Source organism: Physella acuta, unplaced genomic scaffold (genome assembly GCF_028476545.2).
Source record: "Physella acuta isolate Inbredline_101_S28 unplaced genomic scaffold, ASM2847654v3 ptg000264l, whole genome shotgun sequence".
Classification (NCBI taxonomy): domain Eukaryota; kingdom Metazoa; phylum Mollusca; class Gastropoda; family Physidae; genus Physella; species Physella acuta.
This window is the reverse complement of record NW_026731783.1, coordinates 933,457-955,653: the sequence shown is the minus strand read 5'-3', so window position 1 is coordinate 955,653 and position 22,197 is coordinate 933,457. Positions and strand designations below refer to the sequence as shown.

Genomic DNA, 22,197 nt, shown 5'->3' with positions numbered 1-22,197 from the left:
AAAATGTAAGAAAAAACAAAACAATATATATGCACAAATATTGCACTCAATATTTCACTAAACGTTGGAGCTATATTTCATTTAACATAATTCAGAAAGTCAATATTTGTTTAAACAAATATCATATCTATATATAACTAATAATGGAAATACGGAGTATGTTTGGTTGTCTGTTTGCCTGTGTCAGTGAGTCTGGTGTAGATTAAATAGTATCACTAAGGTTAAGTTTATTTCTATTTGATACGTGTCTTCAAACTTCACTGGTACTTGATAACTGACAGTGTCATTTAATACAGTTGAAAATATAACACAACTGCAGTGTATCCGTCCGAAAAAAATGTATTTCCCATCACACATAAATGTGCCCCCCCCCCCACCACGCAATGAAATAAATTACATTTGACAAAGTACACTGAAAATATCCCCTCACATCAACATGTTCCTTCTTGTGTCTAATGTAGACAACAAGTTATGTGTCGAGTGAAGACAACAGGTTATGTGTCGAGTGTAGGCAACATGTTATGTGTCGATTAAAGACAACATGTTATACATTTTAATCCTAATACGTCAAACTGGTCCAAATAATTGTTTTTACCATTACGACTGTCCCTTATGTTAATTGTCCTTGTTAAAATGAACTTTTTAAATAAAAATGATTTCAATTTTAATGTATTTCACGGGCATTTAAACAAATGATAAGTGACCAAATTATTGTATTTCCCTAACAAGGTATCTAAACTTAAAATCAAAACTGACTATTATTTCTTCTAAATATAATAAAGCAACCTAGCTTTATTTATACGTATATACATGCCGTTGTTTATGGTTAGTGAAAAAAATCGACTTAAAACAAATATAGTAAAAAAAAAGAAGAAAAACGACAATACTGCCTCAATAATTATTTGAGAATACCATAAGTAGTTGTTTGTACCAAGCGTTCCATTAAGCCAATATCTTTTCCAAACAACTCAGGGCGAGTCTGCATGCCGGAAATCTGTTTGCGATCCTTTAGACTGTACCCATGTCATGTGACATTTCTGCTCTATTTCATCAATAAATTTTCTCACTAACCCAAGCCTCACAGCTTTCATGACTAACAGCTCAACCAGTTTTGTGTTAATTTTGACAGTCTGGGCAATACTATCAAATGTCCGTTGTCTATCTGTTGCTGGCCTTTGGAATATCATCTCCATCAAACATAACAGATTGATCTAGTTTCCTAGTTACAAGTTCATTGACTTTCAGATCCGGCTGAGTAGACCATTTATCCTTCAGTCCTATGTATTTGTCAATATCTCCGCTGTTAAAGGCATACAGAAGATCAACCAGCCATTCTTTATATGTGCCCTTCAAGGATGCCAAGATATCATGGGCAAGGAGCTCACCAAAATTAGATACACCCTCGCCCATTACAGCTGCTAAAATAAACCAATATTAAAAGCCCTCTCTACCTGCTCGGTTTTTACATGTCTATCAGATCTGTGCAGCCTAAGAACCTAAGGACCACTTGATAGTACTGAGCATGGTTGCCCATTAGTTTATGAAAGTTGCTCGTTCGTTCATAAAAGCGTCCATGTACTGTGGTCACTCCATCTATATCATTGAAAATATTCTCTCATTATTCCGTTAGGGCCTTCACTGGAGGGAATTCTTTATTCCGGAGATAGATTTTACCCATTGTAGTCATACACAAAACATTTGACTTCTTCACTGGCTTTAACTTTCTCTTTCATTTTCTCAAGAAATTCTATGGCTTGTTTTGGATCTGGTATTTGCTGGACAAAATAAACACAAAGCTAAGCTAGAGAGAGAGAGGGTTGATTCTGTGCTCAGGAATTTATCATATAGCAGTAGTATTCCATCTCCTTTTCAAAAGATAGCGTTTCCTACAAATTACGGACGCCTTAGAATTGATCCCATATTTTTTGTTGTAAAACTCTAGAGTCCCCATTCAGGAGAAACATCACCCGTACTTTTCTTTGTTGTTCTGCTAGATAACCAGCTACATTAGGTATGATTGATAGGTTTCTAAAATCTGTTATTTCTATCGTCCACATATATTTCTTTCTTTCTGTGACAACATTTGACGTTAACATACATGGACATAAGTCTCATCGTCAATTGAACAGACCTAATCTGTTGTCTTTGATAAATGTATAACTCGTGGCCTCTGTTTTTGTGATTAATTTAGTCACCTCTTATTTTAAGACACATACAAGAATAAAGATAAACCTGTTGCCGCGTATCGAAATATTCTCTTGATAGTTTAATTTTAAAAAAAAATAATTTTTAAGTATTTAAAAATAAAAGTAAATGACATCAATTGCAGTTGAAGTCAAATTATAAGATATCACCCTTGATATGTTTTGGAATAAGACGGTAGTGTATTGGAAACATTCATTTTTATTGCAGTATTAAAATTTATTATTGAAAAACCGAGATGGCATAAAAAGACGTTATATTAATGTTCCATGTCAACTGCTTGAAATAACACTTTATTAGGTGACTTGACATATGCCAGATTATGCTGTCATAAGTTGACGTGAAATTGAATTATATATGTAAACCATATGTTTATTTATATTTATAAAGCTCGATATTAGTTAATCAATCAGTAATTAACACGCCTTTAATTAGACCAATCAGTAAAACAGAAACCTTGTCTCTATATATAATCACTGTTTCTGGCAATAATATAAAGCTTATTAACACGAAAAATATGATTGTATAGACAGCGGTAGCTTATCCAAACTGGTACACCTGGCTATAACAATTTGTTTGCAAAATAAAGAACAATCTAGAAGTCATTCGTGTATAATGTATTTAATTAAAGGACATACACGAGTCCACAGTCACATAATGTTTTTCTAGGCCGACCCATATAATTTATGGCGAAAATGTTTGTAATAGTTTTTCAATGTTACATGTTGAATAAAACATGTGATTATATTGTTTGGTTTGTTTCTATGTCGTGCGTTTTATTATTGTTATGAAGATATTGAGAGGGTTCCATGACAAATGATCTCAGGACAAATGATCTCAGACAAAATATCTCAAGACAAATGATCTCAAGGACAAATGATCTCACGGACAAAAGATACCAGGACAAAATATATCAGGACAAATGATATCATGGACAAATGATCTCAGACAAAATATCTCAGACAAAATATCTCACAGCGAAATTTTAAAAGTATGTACGATGATTTTAGTTGATTTGAACTTTTTTTTATTGAATGTCAATATAGTTTTGTTTAGTTTTTTACGCATAATAATTTTAAATATAATGAATTAGTCAAACTTAACAAACCATCAAAAGATTTATTAAAATTAATCTTTGTAATCTCATTTGATTTGAAAAAATAAAAATTAAATTAAAGTTACTCCCTTAGCCTAAAAGGTAAGATAAATGGTAATGTATAAAACAAAGTAACGGTAGCTATACAACATTAATGTTCAAAACACGCGAAATATCTTTCAAAAATGTGATTGGGTCTTCAGGTTGGTAACTTAAAATTCTTTTTATTGCATCATCAACACAAACATAACGTTTACGTTTCTTTGCTGACAGGTACATCGCTATGATCACACCTTTCCAATACTATGTGATCATGTATTGAGTATTATGCTCGATAATTTGTAATTTCACATTTCCAAATATATTTGCCTGCTGCTCCACTTCTTTTATAAACATAAATTCACCAGAAACCTTATGTCCGAAAACTTTTCTGCTAGGTAACTATTGAGGCCATAGCTGAGTAATCACCAATAATACTGCTTTGTTTGCCTGCACACTACGACAGCTCTGCGATGACCGCTGTTTGTGTAAATAAGCATTTGTCACCTGATCACTAAGGTGTGACCGACACATAGCTGTTGACTTAAGATGTTAGTTGAATTGCCCATGGAGGGAGGATGTCTTTCCCTTAAGGCATGTCTCTACCATCAAAGCGGACGGCCACCTTGATACGAAGGTGTGTCTTTATTGTTATTTCATCCTCTTTGATCTAGTTTCGTCCACCTGACATTGTAGGATTGTCTCATGTTTGACAAGCACACCTACACTGTCCATCGAAAAATTTCTTTAATCTTTGCATACTATATTAGTAATCCTAATTTTAAAATGTTTAGTGGAATATGACACATTTTTACGGCAAAAATTTCTTACAAACATCGTATAGGCATATAAACAATATTAATCATAGTAAACAAAACCATATGACAGTCAATACAAAAAATGTTCAGTAAACTAAAATCACCCAATACACTATTAAAATTTAGGTGTGAGATATTTTGTCTGAGATATTTTGTCTGAGATCAATTGTCCATGGTATCATTTGTCCTAATATATTTTGTCCTGGTATCTTTTGTCCGTGAGATCATTTGTCCTTGAGATCATTTGTCCTGAGATCATTTGTCCTGAGATCATTTGTCCGTGAGATATTTTGTCTGAGATCATTTGTCCTGAGATCATTTGTCCGTGAGATATTTTGTCTGAGATCATTTGTCCTGAGATCATTTGTCCGTTAGATATTTTGTCTGAGATCATTTGTCCTGAGATCATTTGTCCGTGAGATATTTTGTCTGAGATCATTTGTCCTGAGATCATTTGTCCGTGAGATATTTTGTCTGAGATCATTTGTCCGTGAGATATTTTGTCTGAGATCATTTGTCCTGAGATCATTTGTCCGTGAGATATTTTGTCTGAGATCATTTGTCCGTGAGATATTTTGTCTGAGATCATTTGTCCTGAGATCATTTGTCCGTGAGATATTTTGTCTGAGATCATTTGTCCGTGAGATATTTTGTCTGAGATCATTTGTCCTGAGATCATTTGTCCGTTAGATATTTTGTCTGAGATCATTTGTCCTGAGATCATTTGTCCGTGAGATATTTTGTCTGAGATCATTTGTCCTGAGATCATTTGTCCGTGAGATATTTTGTCTGAGATCATTTGTCCGTGAGATATTTTGTCTGAGATCATTTGTCCTGAGATCATTTGTCCGTGAGATATTTTGTCTGAGATCATTTGTCCGTGAGATATTTTGTCTGAGATCATTTGTCCTGAGATCATTTGTCCGTGAGATATTTTGTCTGAGATCATTTGTCCGTGAGATATTTTGTCTGAGATCATTTGTCCTGAGATCATTTGTCCGTGAGATATTTTGTCTGAGATCATTTGTCCGTGAGATATTTTGTCTGAGATCATTTGTCCGTGAGATATTTTGTCTGAGATCATTTGTCCTGAGATCATTTGTCTGAGATCATTTGTCCGTGAGATATTTTGTCTGAGATCATTTGTCCGTGAGATATTTTGTCTGAGATCATTTGTCCGTGAGATATTTTGTCTGAGATCATTTGTCCGTGAGATATTTTGTCTGAGATCATTTGTCCGTGAGATATTTTGTCTGAGATCATTTGTCCGTGAGATATTTTGTCTGAGATCATTTGTCCGTGAGATATTTTGTCTGAGATCATTTGTCCGTGAGATATTTTGTCTGAGATCATTTGTCCGTGAGATATTTTGTCTGAGATCATTTGTCCGTGAGATATTTTGTCTGAGATCATTTGTCCGTGAGATATTTTGTCTGAGATCATTTGTCCGTGAGATATTTTGTCTGAGATCATTTGTCCGTGAGATATTTTGTCTGAGATCATTTGTCCTGAGATCATTTGTCCGTGAGATATTTTGTCTGAGATCATTTGTCCGTGAGATATTTTGTCTGAGATCATTTGTCCGTGAGATATTTTGTCTGAGATCATTTGTCCGTGAGATATTTTGTCTGAGATCATTTGTCCGTGAGATATTTTGTCTGAGATCATTTGTCCGTGAGATATTTTGTCTGAGATCATTTGTCCGTGAGATATTTTGTCTGAGATCATTTGTCCGTGAGATATTTTGTCTGAGATCATTTGTCCGTGAGATATTTTGTCTGAGATCATTTGTCCGTGAGATATTTTGTCTGAGATCATTTGTCCGTGAGATATTTTGTCTGAGATCATTTGTCCTGAGATCATTTGTCCGTGAGATATTTTGTCTGAGATCATTTGTCCGTGAGATATTTTGTCTGAGATCATTTGTCCGTGAGATATTTTGTCTGAGATCATTTGTCCGTGAGATATTTTGTCTGAGATCATTTGTCCGTGAGATATTTTGTCTGAGATCATTTGTCCGTGAGATATTTTGTCTGAGATCATTTGTCCGTGAGATATTTTGTCTGAGATCATTTGTCCGTGAGATATTTTGTCTGAGATCATTTGTCCGTGAGATATTTTGTCTGAGATCATTTGTCCGTGAGATATTTTGTCTGAGATCATTTGTCCGTGAGATATTTTGTCTGAGATCATTTGTCCGTGAGATATTTTGTCTGAGATCATTTGTCCGTGAGATATTTTGTCTGAGATCATTTGTCCGTGAGATATTTTGTCTGAGATCATTTGTCCGTGAGATATTTTGTCTGAGATCATTTGTCCGTGAGATATTTTGTCTGAGATCATTTGTCCTGTCACCATTGAGAGATATGATATAATGCACACTATATTTTTTTTTGACACAACAGTTATAGTTTTTAAATTTCTCTTTTTACACATAAATACATGATAGATTTAGCAAAACGATTATGCTATGGTTACTTATAGTTTGTACGAGGCCTATACATTACGAGTATACATACATATATCTATGGTGTATTTACCTTTTAGTGATACTGTACCTCTCAAATGTTTGAGGAATAACTATAGATTTTACCACTACATTTTTGAATCATATCATTGTTCATATCATTGTCCGTTCTAAATTTGTTCTCAATCACATTTTGTAATTATTAATTTTTCCAAGGCAAAAGAAATTGCATCTTTAGGGGTCATCCATAAATGACCTAACGCTTTTTTTACGATTTTACCCCCACCTGCCACTCCCCTTAGTCAAACAGTCAAAAAAAAGCCAGATCCCCATAAAATAACGTCACACATCAGCCTTCAACCTCCCCCTCCCTTAATACTTCCGTTGTATGTTCCTTAAAAGAGTTATATTTTCCCATTTCTTGTCTGAACTCTGTCAACATAAATTGTTTTAATTAATTTTTATAACAATTTATTAAAACATTTTTTGACGAGAAAGAGCAGCTAAAATTCGTTTTCTAGCATTGCTTTCTACAATGCAAAACAACCCCCTCCCCCTCATCACACACCGTCGCAAAATTACGGACCCCCTCCCCTTTTTTTTTTCCTTCTAAGAGTATGACGTCATTTATGGACACCCCTAACCCGAGATAATTTTCTTCTCAATCGGCTTATGACAAATTCAGAAAAAAAAAACTTTAACGAATTTCAATTGCCCGAACGCCGTTTGCTGGAAGCCCGTTTTACCAAAACGTAATTGCGACAAACTCCTTCTTAAGTGTTGCGGAGTTTCACAGTTTAAAAAAAAAAAAGTTAATAACGCAATTTAAACTTTATACACATATTTTACAGTTATACCATTATAATTAATATTTCATACTGTATTGGTTAGAGTTCTAAATCAGTAAAGATTCTGTCTGGAACAAAATGTGTGTGTGTTTTTTTTTTAATTTAAATAAAGTTCTGTCAAAGATTTTGCCATTTTTATTTGGAAAAAAATTACAAGGGAGACAACGCAAAGCAAATTACTAGCCGGTCGGTTTTTGTAAATTTTAGAATGATATATTTAAAAAAAAAACGGTCACAGTATGAAGTATGTAACAGAGCTATTTAATGGTTTTAGAAAATATAAACAAAATTAGTAGTCACGGTACTGTGCATTAAAAATCTTTCACGCTATAAAAAGTTGAAAACAGTGACTATAATGTAGGCCTATACATTTTTTTAAAGACAAGCAATTTTATTCAGCTTAATCGATAATTGATAGTCCTGTTTTCTGGCCGGAAACAATTATTTTAACAGTAATACATTCATATTAGTAGTATAAGCCAGGGGTCGGCTACCTGTGTACTCGCGAGCCGTTTGCGGCTCTTTTGATGTCAAAATGTGCTCTCCAGCTGCTTTCACAAATACTAATAGTTATATTAATTTATTTTAATTTTTTTTTAGTTATTAGCTTCCTACGGTCGAGCTGGGTACTGGACGGTAGGGTACGAGTTTACCCTGGGCTCTGTGGGGTGGAAGATAAGCCTGGTGAGAACACAAGGATAGAAGTGACAAATACACGGTAATCAACCCAATACCCAAGCCAGTTAGTCTGAGTTTGTCGTGTCGATGGATGCCTGGCTAATGGGAGACACATCCAGAGCCGGTGATATCCGTAAAAAAAAATAAAAAAAATTAACATCTTCTAAAGTGGATTGGGAGAGTCCTTTAGTTACATTATTTGATTTCTAATTTTATTACGCTGGCAATTATTTGCAAATCTCTTCTTCTTCTTCGTTCTTAAAATTTTAGTGTTGGAATGTATCCCCCTCCATCACAACTAAGCACACGTGTCAACTGGTAATAGCCTTAGTCCAAACAAGAACAAACTACAAGGCAGCAGTTGTTTGATTTTGGAGTCGTTTCTCCTAGAAGAGTGACTGTCCCCAGACTCATCTGCCCTAGGGATCGAACTCGAGACATTTCGGTTTAGCAACCATGAGCTTTTACCGACTCGACCACGCCGACCCTATCAAAACAAGCATATCAACATCAACATGTTAACATAATTTCAATCATGTAATGGAACCGAAGTATTTTACAAATGTGCGTATTGAAAAAATAGGTATTCAAAATGGGTTTTCAAAATGTATAAAAAATATATAGAAATATCGTTTTAACCATATTTTACTAAATATTTTTACAATTGGTGTACAGGGAGGTAATAGATATAAGTATGTGCTAGTGAAAATGGGTTATGGGGGCAAACGCATTCAAATGGGGGTGGAGATATGTGAAGGTTCTGGTTCAATGATTTGAGTCTTAACAATGTTTATAGGTTGTGTGATTGCTGAGTATGGGGTAGGGGTGGGCAGGCGTGAAGCGTCAGTGGCGTAGCCAGGATCGTCTCAGGAGGGGGGGTCCAATGTTTACCCGGGGACAAACTTTCAATTTGCACCCCCCTCAAACTTTCGATTTGCACCCCCCCCTCATACTTGTTATATATATACCGAGGGGTCTATTGGGGGGGGTGTTATGACCTCCCTCTAACCCCCCTGCCTACGCCACTGTGAAGCGTGCGAAGTGCCTGTGGAGTACAACGTCCGGACGTCGTAAGTTCATCTCAAGTTTACAAAAGCCGTGTTGAGTTTGAGTAAACAATTTTAGATATCACATTTATAACAGAGAATAGATGGCAAAATTTGAGGGGAAAAATAATTTATCGCTAGATATTAATAAGCTTTATATTATTTCTAAAAACAGTCATTTTATTTAGTGCCCAACTTTCTGTTTTACTGATTGGTCAGATTAAAGGCATTTTAATTACTGATTGGTTAATTTATATAGCTTTATAATTAAAAACAACAGACTACGTTTACATATATAATTCATTTTTACGTTTTAGATAGATTGATTTAGATTAAGATGGTATATTGACACATTAATCTGGTTTATGTCAGGTCATCTGATAATTTGTGATCTCAAGAAACAGTTAATCTCTACTTCGTCTGCCACATCTCATGCAGGTTTGTTACTTCGAATGGAAGAAAAAATTATTTTCAATTTTTATTGTAAAAACATCACCAACTGGTAGATAGTGACTTTTAAAATAAGATTTCTTTCAAGTACTAAATTTTAAAACATATTAATAATGCTAATCATTTTAAATTATGAGTCAATTTTATATTTGTTATATCTTGCAAAAAATCAGTATTTGTTTTTTACAATACACTTTTTAAATATTTAATATTATGAAAGAATAACAAATGTTTTAATTAGCTTTCACTGTTGTACTGGTTTTTTTGTTTGTTTTTTTTTTTGACTAAAGGAATTCTTACAAATTATTTCACTTAACATATGTTTAAAGCAAAATGGGAAGTAATAAAAAAATCGTTTGTTTAAATACATGCACGTTTTTAATACATTATTAACACAATAAAATAAAAGAATTCAACAATGTAATCTCAGCATTTACATCGTAGCTGTGTTTTAGGTAAATTTGCAGCTACAAAATCTTAATTAGTTACTTATATTATTCTTTTTATTTTTATTTTCAAATGTATTTCAGTAATAGTTATTAGTCTACACCACTTAACCCAAATCAAAACAAAAAAGTTATTCGCCAGGTGTTAATTTTACATGCATTTATAAGCCAGGTTCGATTTGTACATACATATTGTATAAGCCAGGTTACATGTGTACATACACGTATAAGTCAGGTTCTATTTGTACAACTATATTAGCGTATACCCTGTCTCCACATAATAACCAATTATTAATTAATACATTATTTAAAATAATCGGGCTTAAAATGTTGTAATACGAGTTGTGTTTTATTATAATGTTTAAATAAACCATTGGCCAAATCAAATAATATTCTTTGAAACATACACCACACATGGTAAACACGTAATATTTAAAACACAAGTTATACATGACAAGACGTATGCATTTAAAACATAATATTGTTAAATTCGGGTACGCTAGATATAAGACGCTTCAAAATTAATTGTATTATATCGAATAAAAGGTTATCCAATCATGTATGGCGACCGAAAATATTTAAAAATATTACACCCCTCCTCCCACCCCCCTCAGTCCTCACCCAGTCCACACGTGTCACATGTCAACAACCAAATCAACCTCCCACCTCTGATGCTAACGTCCACAAAAACTTAATTGATCACTTAAACATTACACCTAAATAACTCGTTCAATAACATGTATTGTGTACTTTAAAGCACCATTGATTGATAATTTAATACAGTGACTAATTTTAGGCCATGTTTATTTTTAGCACTACAAACTTAAAGTAAAACATAGACTTGAAAAAAAAAACCAGAATGAATACACTATTTTAAACTTCAAAGTATAAATATAAAAACTCTTGATTTATTTATATTTTTTGTCTTCCTTTTAAAAGTATCATTCACTGTACTCGTTCGATGTGTTATTAACGATCATAACATTCAAAGGCCGTAAGCCCACATCGGGTTCATGGCCAATCATTTTGTTTAAAGTCTCACATACTTTAAAACTGGTCAAAATACAAAGAGCTGTGTGCCAAAGGTGAACGTGTTGGACGGTTAGATATGGTGGAACTGTCCCACATACACACGTATGTAAATTAACGGTGAATTTACTGGAGTGTTAGGTATAAACAAAGACAATGTAAACGATCTAAACTCGACATTGCAAAAGTAGATTCAACTATATGTTTTCATCATCATCCAAATTATTATAATCATCACCAACACAACCATTATTTTTATCATAAATAGGCTGCTGCTCCACTACTTTTTAAAGCCTGCCACTATCATAATAAGCCTTTATACAATACAACAATAAGGGTTAAACATTTTCGACAACATGAGTTATTTTATTCTTCTCTTTATTGAAAAAAAAATCGTATAGATTAACGCCAAAACTTCTGATGATCAAATTGTCCTACTACTGTCACTGTAAGTATTGGATGTGTTTCTTGTATCTCAGCTCACACCCTGAGTGGTCTAAGTGTTGGATGTGTTTCTTGTATCTCAGCTCACACCCTGAGTGATCTAAGTGTTGGATGTGTTTCTTGTATCTCAGCTCACACCCTGAGTGGTCTAAGTGTTGGATGTGTTTCTTGTATCTCAGCTCACACCCTGAGTGATCTAAGGGTTGGATGTGTTTCTTGTATCTCAGCTCACACCCTGAGTGGTCTAAGTGTTGGATGTGTTTCTTGTATCTCAGCTCACACCCTGAGTGGTCTAAGTGTTGGGTGTGTTTCTTGTATCTCAGCTCACACCCTGAGTGGTCTAAGTGTTGGATGTGTTTCTTGTATCTCAGCTCACACCCTGAGTGGTCTAAGTGTTGGATGTGTTTCTTGTATCTCAGCTCACACCCTGAGTGGTCTAAGTGTTGGCTAGTGCGCATGTCATGGTAGAATGTTTGCAAGTAAAACTAAAGACCTGGAGATTGTGTACGTCTCTTATTAAACAAGATTTCCGTTCATAATGTTACATCAGTGTAATCTCATCAGGACTGTGTTGACATCAGATGGTATATGAGTGGTAGATGCGGGGTGATGGGTGGATGGGTGATAGATACATGAGTGGTGAATGATGGATAGATAAAATAATGGCTCTCACACAGACAAACTGGATAAAACTAACACTGGCGACTTAAATCAATTAAGACACATGTAAAACACGTTTAAGACACATTTAAGTCACATTGAAGACGCACAGTCACATTTCGATTGTAAGATATATTAAACACATACATGATTTAAACGTGTGTTGTATTAATGCAATAACTATCAACTTGGTATGAGATTGTATCGGGAAAATGGCAAGATGCTATAACTTTCCACGCGTCTAGCTAAGTCCTGGTAGGATTTCAATTTAATTATGAAATAACAGTAGAAATGACGTGGCTTACTAATGTGATAAATATCATACAGTGTTACATTCATTGAAAATATCACATTATATATATTAAGTAATTACCCAATTAGGCTATAATAAATGGTTCTAATAATACTACCGTCTTATTCGAAAACATTTCAAGGGCGATAACCCTAAATATAACTTCAACATTACTTGATATCATTGAATTTTCTTTTTACATACTATAAAAGGCCAGAAGTTTCACACAATCAGTTATCAAGATATTTTTTGATGCAAGCAAACAGTTTTAGCTTTATTCTTCTATGTGTCTTTAAAAAATAGATGACTAAATTAATTACAAAAGCAGTGGCCAAGCATTATACATATATCGAAGACCATCGATTGGGTAACTTAAAATATAGTTCCGTGTTGCTTCGTAAGGATTTCCTATATACTTTCTTCTTAATGTCAAATTTAATTTTAGTCTTATTTAGTGGGCGTATATTTTAGTGCAGGGGTTGGCAATCTTTTGGTACCGAAGAGCCAAAAGTTATAAATTACCAATCATCCCAGTTTGTGAAGAGCCACTATTATTTTAGTTTCAAAATTATGATATTTGATTATATATAAATAAATAAATAAATAAATAAATAAATAAATAAATAAATATATATATATATATATATATATATATATATATATATATATATATATATATATATATATATATTGCTTTAAACATGAAAACATATTTATTCAAATAAATACGCGTTTCGCTGAAAAAGAAGTATTAAAATATTGCGTTTAACTCTGTTAGAGAAATAAAATCAGTAATCGAAGTATATAACTTTAATTATTAAATACTATTGACAACAGTTTCACCTTGCATGCCTTTTGCTAAAATACAAGGTTTTTTATAAATTATATTGTAAAAATAATTGTTATACATCGAAATAAAGGCATGCTTTGCTGTGAAATTTAGTTATTATTTAGAGTTTCTGAACGGTTCATACATTAGCCCTCATAGTCTGAATATAATCATACAATGAGAAACAACTTTTAGATAACACTAAATCAACAACTTCATTTGTCTGAAAAGCAACTTAATCTAATAGTGAAGGCATTTTTACATTTTATCACAACTCTTTGAAGCTCTGAGAAATCAGGCAATCGTAACTCAATATTTTATACGCTTGCTTAAAAGATCCCATGTAATTTTTTTTTCTAAATGGAAGAAACAATTAATTTAATTTAAAAAAAAAAAAAACAAAAAAAAAAAACAGAAGAAAAACAAACAAACAAGAGATTGATTGTTGCTTTAGTATATGAGGAGATTGCTCATACTCTGTTGCACTGCTATGTATGTATCAAGTAACGTGGGCTATGCAATGTATAGACATTATCTAATGTGTAAGGTGGTTCGACATTATGTTTTACTGTTATTTTCCTAAGTTTTAGAGTATAGTGCTAAGTACGCAGTACATGATTATTTTGATTTCATATAGTGCTGACAACACAATACATGCGACAACACAAGACATGTAGATTTCAAGAACATTCGAGATAACCTAGTAAATAAAAAAAAAAATAATAGTTATCTCTCGATCAGAGGACCGTCGATGCTGAACTGTGTCTAGTTTACGGTTGGTTGATTTTATTTATACGAATTATGAGATGGTAACAAAACAATAATTTTACACTCATTAATTATAAACAAAAGTCTAGAAATTATGTTCTTGTGTTGACTGCTATTAAAAACTGCTGTAGTTCATAACAACATTTTACACTTTATCATTAAGCCTTTCCCATTTAATAGTTCTTTAACTGTTTCATTAAATAGTCGTTAAAAAGAAAAGCATTACTATCGTATTTGATTGTAAATGATAATTGCTTCAGTTTGTATTTCTAAAATTTTAAAACATTATCTACACTTAACACTTTACCGAATGCGTTGATCAAACATATCTACAATGGTCAACTTGACGGCCATGTTCTCCAGTTATTAAATAATTCTAAGCCCTACTGTATGTCACACTAAAATCTCTCACTGTAAGCTGGCAATACACTAAATGTCTTATCAAAGAAGCGGAGACAGCAAACTTTGGTAGCCGTTGTTCAGGATAAATATATGAACGTGAAAAATTCAAGGATATAAAATATGAACACACGAATAAACAACCTGTAACAGTGATCATCCATCACATTGTAATTTTAAAATAGTTGACATCCCGTGTTGTTATCTTGTTTTATTCTATCTGTAACTTTGTATTTCAAGCTTAAGGAGTACTCAGTTTTATACGTTTCAGTTAGATAACAAAATATAGTGTTACCTTGTTTAAAAACTGTGATTTTGCTTTATACATATTTTAAAGACCAGCAAAATATTCGGGTAAACTATTACCATTATCGCTATCACATGCTGTCTTTTTTTTTCTTGCAATAAAAAAAAAAGGTTCAGCGAACTTAAAAAACAACGTATATTTAACGTAGTATCAGATGATGGTGTATGGGGAGTGTATCACATTAAAAAGATAGCCAAACGTCATTGCTTGTCAACATATGCACGAAGCTGAGCCAGAGATAGGCGGAGGGTTGATTCTTTGCTCAAATTCGGACATGGCATTTTCATAGAACCGTAGTATTCCATCTCCTTTTGAAAGGATAGAGTTTCTTACAAACTGCAGAAGCCTTAGCATTGATGCCATATTTTTGTTGTATAACTCTTGAGTCCCCATTCAGTGAAAACATCACCCGTACTTTTCTTTGTTGATTTGCTATAACAACATATTTGCCAAATCTATAAGTCACTCTGTTATAATGTATTTAATTAAAGGGCATGCACGAGTCTACAGTCACACTTTGTATTTCAAGTCCGACCCACATAATGTGCGTAAATATATGCAGTAGTGTCCCAATGTTAAATTGTATACTGCATTTGAATTTAATTTTAAATACGTTCACTAAAAAATATGATTACATTTTCAATTAAGCATAGTTCGGATTGTTACTATACAGTACGTTTTATTATTGTTAGGAAAATATTTAGATATATAAAGGAATGCACACTTTATACTTCTTTGATACAACAGTTTTAGTTCTTAAATTTGTCTTTTTACACCTAAACGTCGGATAGAGTTAGCAAAAATAATTATGTTATAGTTACTTGTAGTTTGAACTAGGCCAATACATCACGAGTATGCATAAATATATCTATGGTGTATTTACCTTTCAGTGATACTGTAAATCTCTAAAGTTTGAGGAATAACTATAGATTTTACCACTCATTTGTTTAATCATATCATTGTTCATATCATTGTTCAGTCTAAATTTTTCTCTCAATTACATTTTGTAATGATTGACTTTTCCATCTTAAGCAAGGTAAAAAAAAATTACTTCTTTAGGGGTCATCCATAAATGACCTAACGTTGTTTTTTTTACGATTTTTACCCCCCCCCCCACCCCTAGCTCCCCCTAATCAAACACTGTCACAAAATTACTGACCCCCCCCCCCCCACTTTCCTCCTAAGAGTGTGACGTCATTTATGGACAACCCTAACCTGAGACAATTTTCTTCTCAATCGACTTATGACAAATTATCAATAAAACATTAACGAATCTCATTTGGCCGAAAGATGTTTGCCTGATTGCCGTTTTGCCAAAACGTATTTGCGACAAACTCCTTTTATAGCGTTTAGGTGTTTCAAGGTTAAAAAAAAAATTAATAGCGCTATTTAAACGTTATACATATATTGTACAGTTATACCATGTCAATACATATTTCATACTATATTTGATAGAGTTCTGAATCAGTAAAGATTCTTTCTGAACCATTTTTTTTTTAATTTAAATTCATATCTGCCAAAGACCTTTTGCCATGTTTTATATGGAAAAAAAAATTACAAGGGAGACAACGCAAAGCAAACTACATAGCTGTCGGTTTTAGTAAATTTTAAAAATATATATTTTTAAAATAGTCGTTGTACATGCTATGAGACAAAGCTAAGTAAGTGTTTTAGAAAATAGTTAAAAATTATTAGCCACGCTAATTTTTTTTTTTTTTTAAATCTCTCAGGTTATAAAATTTAAAAACAGTGACTGTAATGTATACATTTTTCTAAGACAATCAATTTTTCAGCTTTATCATCCTGCAGTGCGTCTTTCCTGTTTGCCAAAACAAAAATATTTAAACTTAAATAAATTCATATAAGCTAGGGGTCGGAACCTGCGGCTCGCGAGCCGCATGCGGCTCTTTGGAGGTCAAGATTCGGCTCTCCAGTTCCATGCACTAATCCTTATAATCAAATTATCTTATTTTCAATACGCATTAAAATATAAAGAAACAAAACACGTCACAGAGAACAGTGAGAATAGGTGAGGTAGAAAGTATATGGACAGCTGGCAACCTCTTGGGAACTAGGTTCAGCCCCACACTTGTGCAGTTACTAGCCCCGTGGTAACAATTCATTGCTTGCCACTGCCCAAGTGCCGACTTTTTCGAATATGGTTAAATGGGGAATGTTATTTATAGGGAATTCATCTCCCTACCTGTCAGTATTCATTAATATGACGCAGGATTTTTTTTTTTTTTGGTTATGAACTTCTGACGGTTGAGAAGGGTACTGGACGGTGGGATACGACTTTACCCTGCGTTCAGTGGGGTGGAAGATAGGCCTGGTGAGAACCAAATGACAGAAGCAACCGATACTCGGTAATCGAGCCGATACCCAAGCCAGTTAGTCGGAGTTGGCCGTGTTGATGGCTACCTGGCTAGGAAGCCTGAGCTGGTAGTGTCCGTAAAGAAAAAAAAATATTGTCTTGTAAAGTGGATTGGGGTAATCCTATATTTAAAGCTATTTATTTCAAATCAAAAATCAAATGTATACATTTTATCCAAATTAAATGCCAAAATATTGAAACAAAATTGTTAGTGGCTCTTTAAAAACTGGGAACATTTGTAAAATGGCTCTTCCGGCTCAAAAGGCTGCCGACTCCCTGATATAAGCTATAATTATTATTCTCAGCCAATAACTCCCCCCCCCCCCCTCCAACCCAAGGCAGGGGTCGGCAACCCACTGCTCGCGTGTAGCATGCGGCTCTTTTGATGTCAAGATGCGGCTCTCCAGTTCGATGAGCTAATAATGATCAAACTATTTTATTTTTAAAAATAAATAAAGGGATGTAGGACGATATGTCTAAAATGTGTAAGTAAAGCTTGTGGTTGTTTGTTAAACCGAAAAGGCTCGAGTTCGAACCCCAAGACAGATGATGCTCGATTGCTATGGAAAGCAACTCTTCTAAGAGAGACAACTCCAAAATCGAGCAACTGCTGCCTTGTAGTTCTTGGATGGACAAAGGCTATGGAAGCAAATCCAAACAGAAAAGCAGGCTGAAATTGTAGTCAACGCCCTAACAAGTTGACACGTAATACTTAATTGTGTTGGAGATAATATCTTCCAACAATACAGTTAAGAACGAATGAGAAGAAGAAGGGCGACACGCAATTTACAACACACAGTTATACCATTACAATAAATATGCCATACTGTATCGGTTAGAGTTCTAATTCAGTAAAGATACTGTTTGGAACAAAAAATGGTTGTTTTATTTAAATTTAAATACATATGCCAAAGACCTTAGCCATTTTTTATATGGGAACAAATTACAAGGGAGACAACATAAACAAATTACTGAGCTGTTGGTTTTAGTAAATTTTAGAAAAACAATATTTTATTTTAAAAAAATGATTACAGTAAAAAATACAAAGCCAAAGCTATTCCTGGTTTTAGAAAATATTAAACTATTGTAGTCACGCTAAAATGCATTGAAAATCTCTCAGGTTATAAAATTTGAAAACAGTGACTTTAATGGTTACATATTTCTAAGACAAGCAATTTAACCATCTTAATAATTTACCTATATTGCCTATAATTCTAACGAGCCTATCTTACGCCGCTTTAGTTGTTTTATTTTCTACTTTTGAGTAATTCATAATTTGTGAATTCGACAGTACCAATGCTGCCACTAAAAATATTTGCTTTAAAACACTAACCCCCCCCTCCTTTCCCCCAACCCCTACCCTACAACCCCCCCCCCCCCCACCCGTGAAAGCAGCCTCCTCTTAGTTACCTCCTGTAAGTTTAAAATCGTTTCAAACTAAATTATCTGCCCCTAATAGCCGTCACTAAACCCGGCTCTACGATTTGTAAACATTTAGAGTGAACCACAGCTCACCAGATCATGTGGGGGTGGGGGTGGTAGTGATAGTGATAGAGAGGAAGAGAGGGGACTGCAAAGGCGCGCTTGCAGCTTGTTTTCTAACAGCTCCCAGAAGAGAATTATATATATAGATTCTCAGCCAGTAACCCCCCTAGGGCAGGGGTCGGCAACCTTTTGATACGCAAGAGCCAAAATTTACAATTTACAAACTTTCCCAGTTTTTAAAGTGTCCCAACATTTTTAGTTTAATATTCGGTATTTATCAGGATTAGGTAAATAAAGTTGATTTGTTATTTAAACTAATAGCTTTAAATATGAAATAATATTTATTCATATAAAAACATAGACATGTTTCGTCAGGATAGTAAAATTAGTAATCAAATAATATTATTATTCTAGGACTATCTCAATCCACTTTAGAAGCTGTTAATTTTTATTTGATTATTTCTTTACCGATATCAACGGCTCAGGAGGTGTCTTCCATTAGCCAGTCAGGCCTCAACACGGCAAACTCCGACTAACTGGCTTAAGTATTGGTTTGAGTACGGTGTATCGGTCGCTTCTGTCCTTCGGTTCTCACCGGGTTTATCATCCACCCCACTGAACGCAGGGTAAACTCGTACCCCACCGTCCTGTACCCGAATCAACAGTAGGAAGCTAATAACTAAAAAAACTACGTCAATCAGATCAAATTAATGATTACTGACAGATAGGGACAGATAGGGAAATGCATTCCAAATAAAATAACATACTCCATTTAACGATATTGGAAAAAGTCGGCACTTGGGAAGTGGCAAGCATTGCACGGCTGTGGGGCTGGGCTTGGTGCCCAAGCGGCTGTCAGCTGTCCGAATACTCTCTACTCCTACCTATTCTCATTCGCTGATTAGAGTTTTTATTATGTTTAAAGTTGTGTTTATTTACAGAACAACATTTGTTATTAGTTTTGAAAAAAAATAATTCAATAATTTATATTAAATGTGCATGTAACTCGAGAGCCGCCACTTGAAATCAAAAGAGCCGCAGGTTGCCGACCCCTGGCGTATATAAATGTGTTATTATAATTTTTTTTTTTTTCGTTAAACATATTTTCTAGTTACAGCGTAAGTGATAATGAACGTTGATAAATTTAAATAAATTGCTTGTCTTAAAAAAATGTATACATTATAGTAACTATTTTTTCAAATTTTATAACTTGAGAGATTTTTAATGCATATTAGCGGGACTACTAATTTTGTAATATTTTTTAATCTGTTTATGTACTTGTGATTGATAATTTGTTCTATGACTATTTTTTTTAAATATACATTTTTAAAATGTACTAAAACCAACAGCTTAGTAGTTTGCTTTGCGTTGCCTCCCTAGTAATTTTTCCCATATAAAAAAATGGCAAAGAATATAACTTTTAAATAGCGTTATTACTATATTTTTTTATTTTTATTTTTTAGCAACGCTAAAGAAGGAGTTTGTTGCAAAACACGTTGAGGTAAAACGACTTTGTACCCGGGCGCCGGGAAGGGTCGCTACGCCTCTGATGACGTCACAAAATTTGCATTATAAAAACCGAATTTTAGCCGTTATTTCGCGTTTAAAAAAAACTGTTTTAATAAATTGTAAAAAGATTTGGGAAAAAGATCGCTGTTTTAAGGTTGTAGGCTGATGTGTGATGTCATTTTAGGGGGCTTTTTGTAACCATGTGTGACCAAGGGGAGGGGGAGGTGAAAACTAAAATGGCTCTGCATGCATTTCTCATGCATCAAAACAATAAATGACTACATTACGTTAAACAAAAAACAAAACAAAAAAAAAAAAAAAAAAAAAAAAAATTAAAAACATAAAGAAAAGGTTAAATGTTAGGATTTATGTACGACTAAGTATAGAGCCAGACATAATTATCCTAACAAAACATTGACATGATTTCCTCCATTTATGTCGTGCGCAACTGCATTTTCTTTTTATCAACAACTCGACCATGGACAAAATAATTAAAATAACCTATAACTGTTTATTCGTTGAATTTAGCTAACGTCTGATATAAACATATCAACGTTCTGAGTGAATGTTCAGAAAACTACCCTACCAGCCCTGATATAAAACTATCCTACCAGCCCTGATATAAAACTATCCTACCTGCCCTGATATCAAGCTATCCTACCTGCCCTGATATCAAACTATCCTACCTGCCCTGATATCAAACTATCCTACCTGCCCTGATATAAACCTATCAATGTTCTGAGTGAATGTTCAGTAAACTATCCTACCTGCCCTGATATAAAACTATCCTACCAGCGCTGATATAAACCTATCCTACCTGCCCTGATATAAAACTATCCTACCAGCCCTGATATAAAACTATCCTACCTGCCCTGATATAAAACTACCCTACCAGCCCTGATATAAAACTATCCTACCTGCCCTGATATAAAACTATCCTACCTACCCTGATATAAAACTATCCTATCAGCCCTGATATAAAACTATCCTACCAGCCCAGCTATAAAACTATCCTACCAGCCCTGATATAAAACTTTCCTACCAGCCCTGATATAAAACTATCCTACCAGCCCTGATATATTGACACCATACAGTCGGTGACAATACCTTACAGAGATGAAGCCCATCAATGTTTATGCTGCTATATCATATATCATATGTGGGGAAACTCAGCTAGGTTCTCTATATCAAGTTTAGCGGTGGAGGGGGGGGGTGGTATTTTAGCGTGGTGTCTCGTCAGACATTTGGTTGATCATTTTTCATATGTTGCCCCTGCTCTCTCTTTCATTTAGGAAATATACTAGAATTTTCAGTTACAAGTCCGTGTGTTTTTAAGTGGTATGTAGATTTAAGCTACTTTTTTGTATACGGACAGTGTGCAGTGGTTGATTAAATGGAAACATTCAACTTTATTTATTAAAATAATATTTTTTAAAAATTATTAAATTATTAAATTGTAGTGAATTAAAGTAAACTATATGTAGGCCTATATGTCTTTTTATTTACTAAGATATTAAAATCAAGATGAATACTCTGTAGATTTTGAATTATTTTAATTTTAAATGAAAATGTGCCGAACACTTACCATTTCTTGTTCAGAAACAATAACAGGGAGATAACAAGTTGATTCGTATAACAAGCTGTATCAATGGATGTTTAAAACAATGTACATAATTACGCAATGTATTACATTTGTAATAAAAATATATTTTGCGTTTGATTTTTTTTATTTTAATATTTTAAACATAATATGGGTATTTATTAGAATTAATCAAATTAAAAACGCAAATGAAAACATTGAAATACATGTTTTAATTGTTAAAAAAAAAACAAAAACGAACATAAGCAATATTCCTAGGCATTTTAAGTTTGTTGAATTATATTTTGACTTCATGGTTAACAGCTATTTATTACATGAAACTTTATAGTATGCTGCTGTTATATATGTAGAAAAAAAAATGTTTTATTAGCACCAGCTGAAAGTTGTCTCCCATTTTGTAATTTTTATTAA

General features: G+C 33.7%; 1 pseudogene; it reads right to left on the bottom strand.

Annotated features, from left to right (window-relative positions):
• Positions 1–898: 898 nt before the first annotated feature.
• LOC131939071 (26S proteasome non-ATPase regulatory subunit 13-like) lies at positions 899–16,941 on the bottom strand (annotated as a pseudogene).
• Between the last annotated feature and the right edge of the window lie 5,256 nt (positions 16,942–22,197).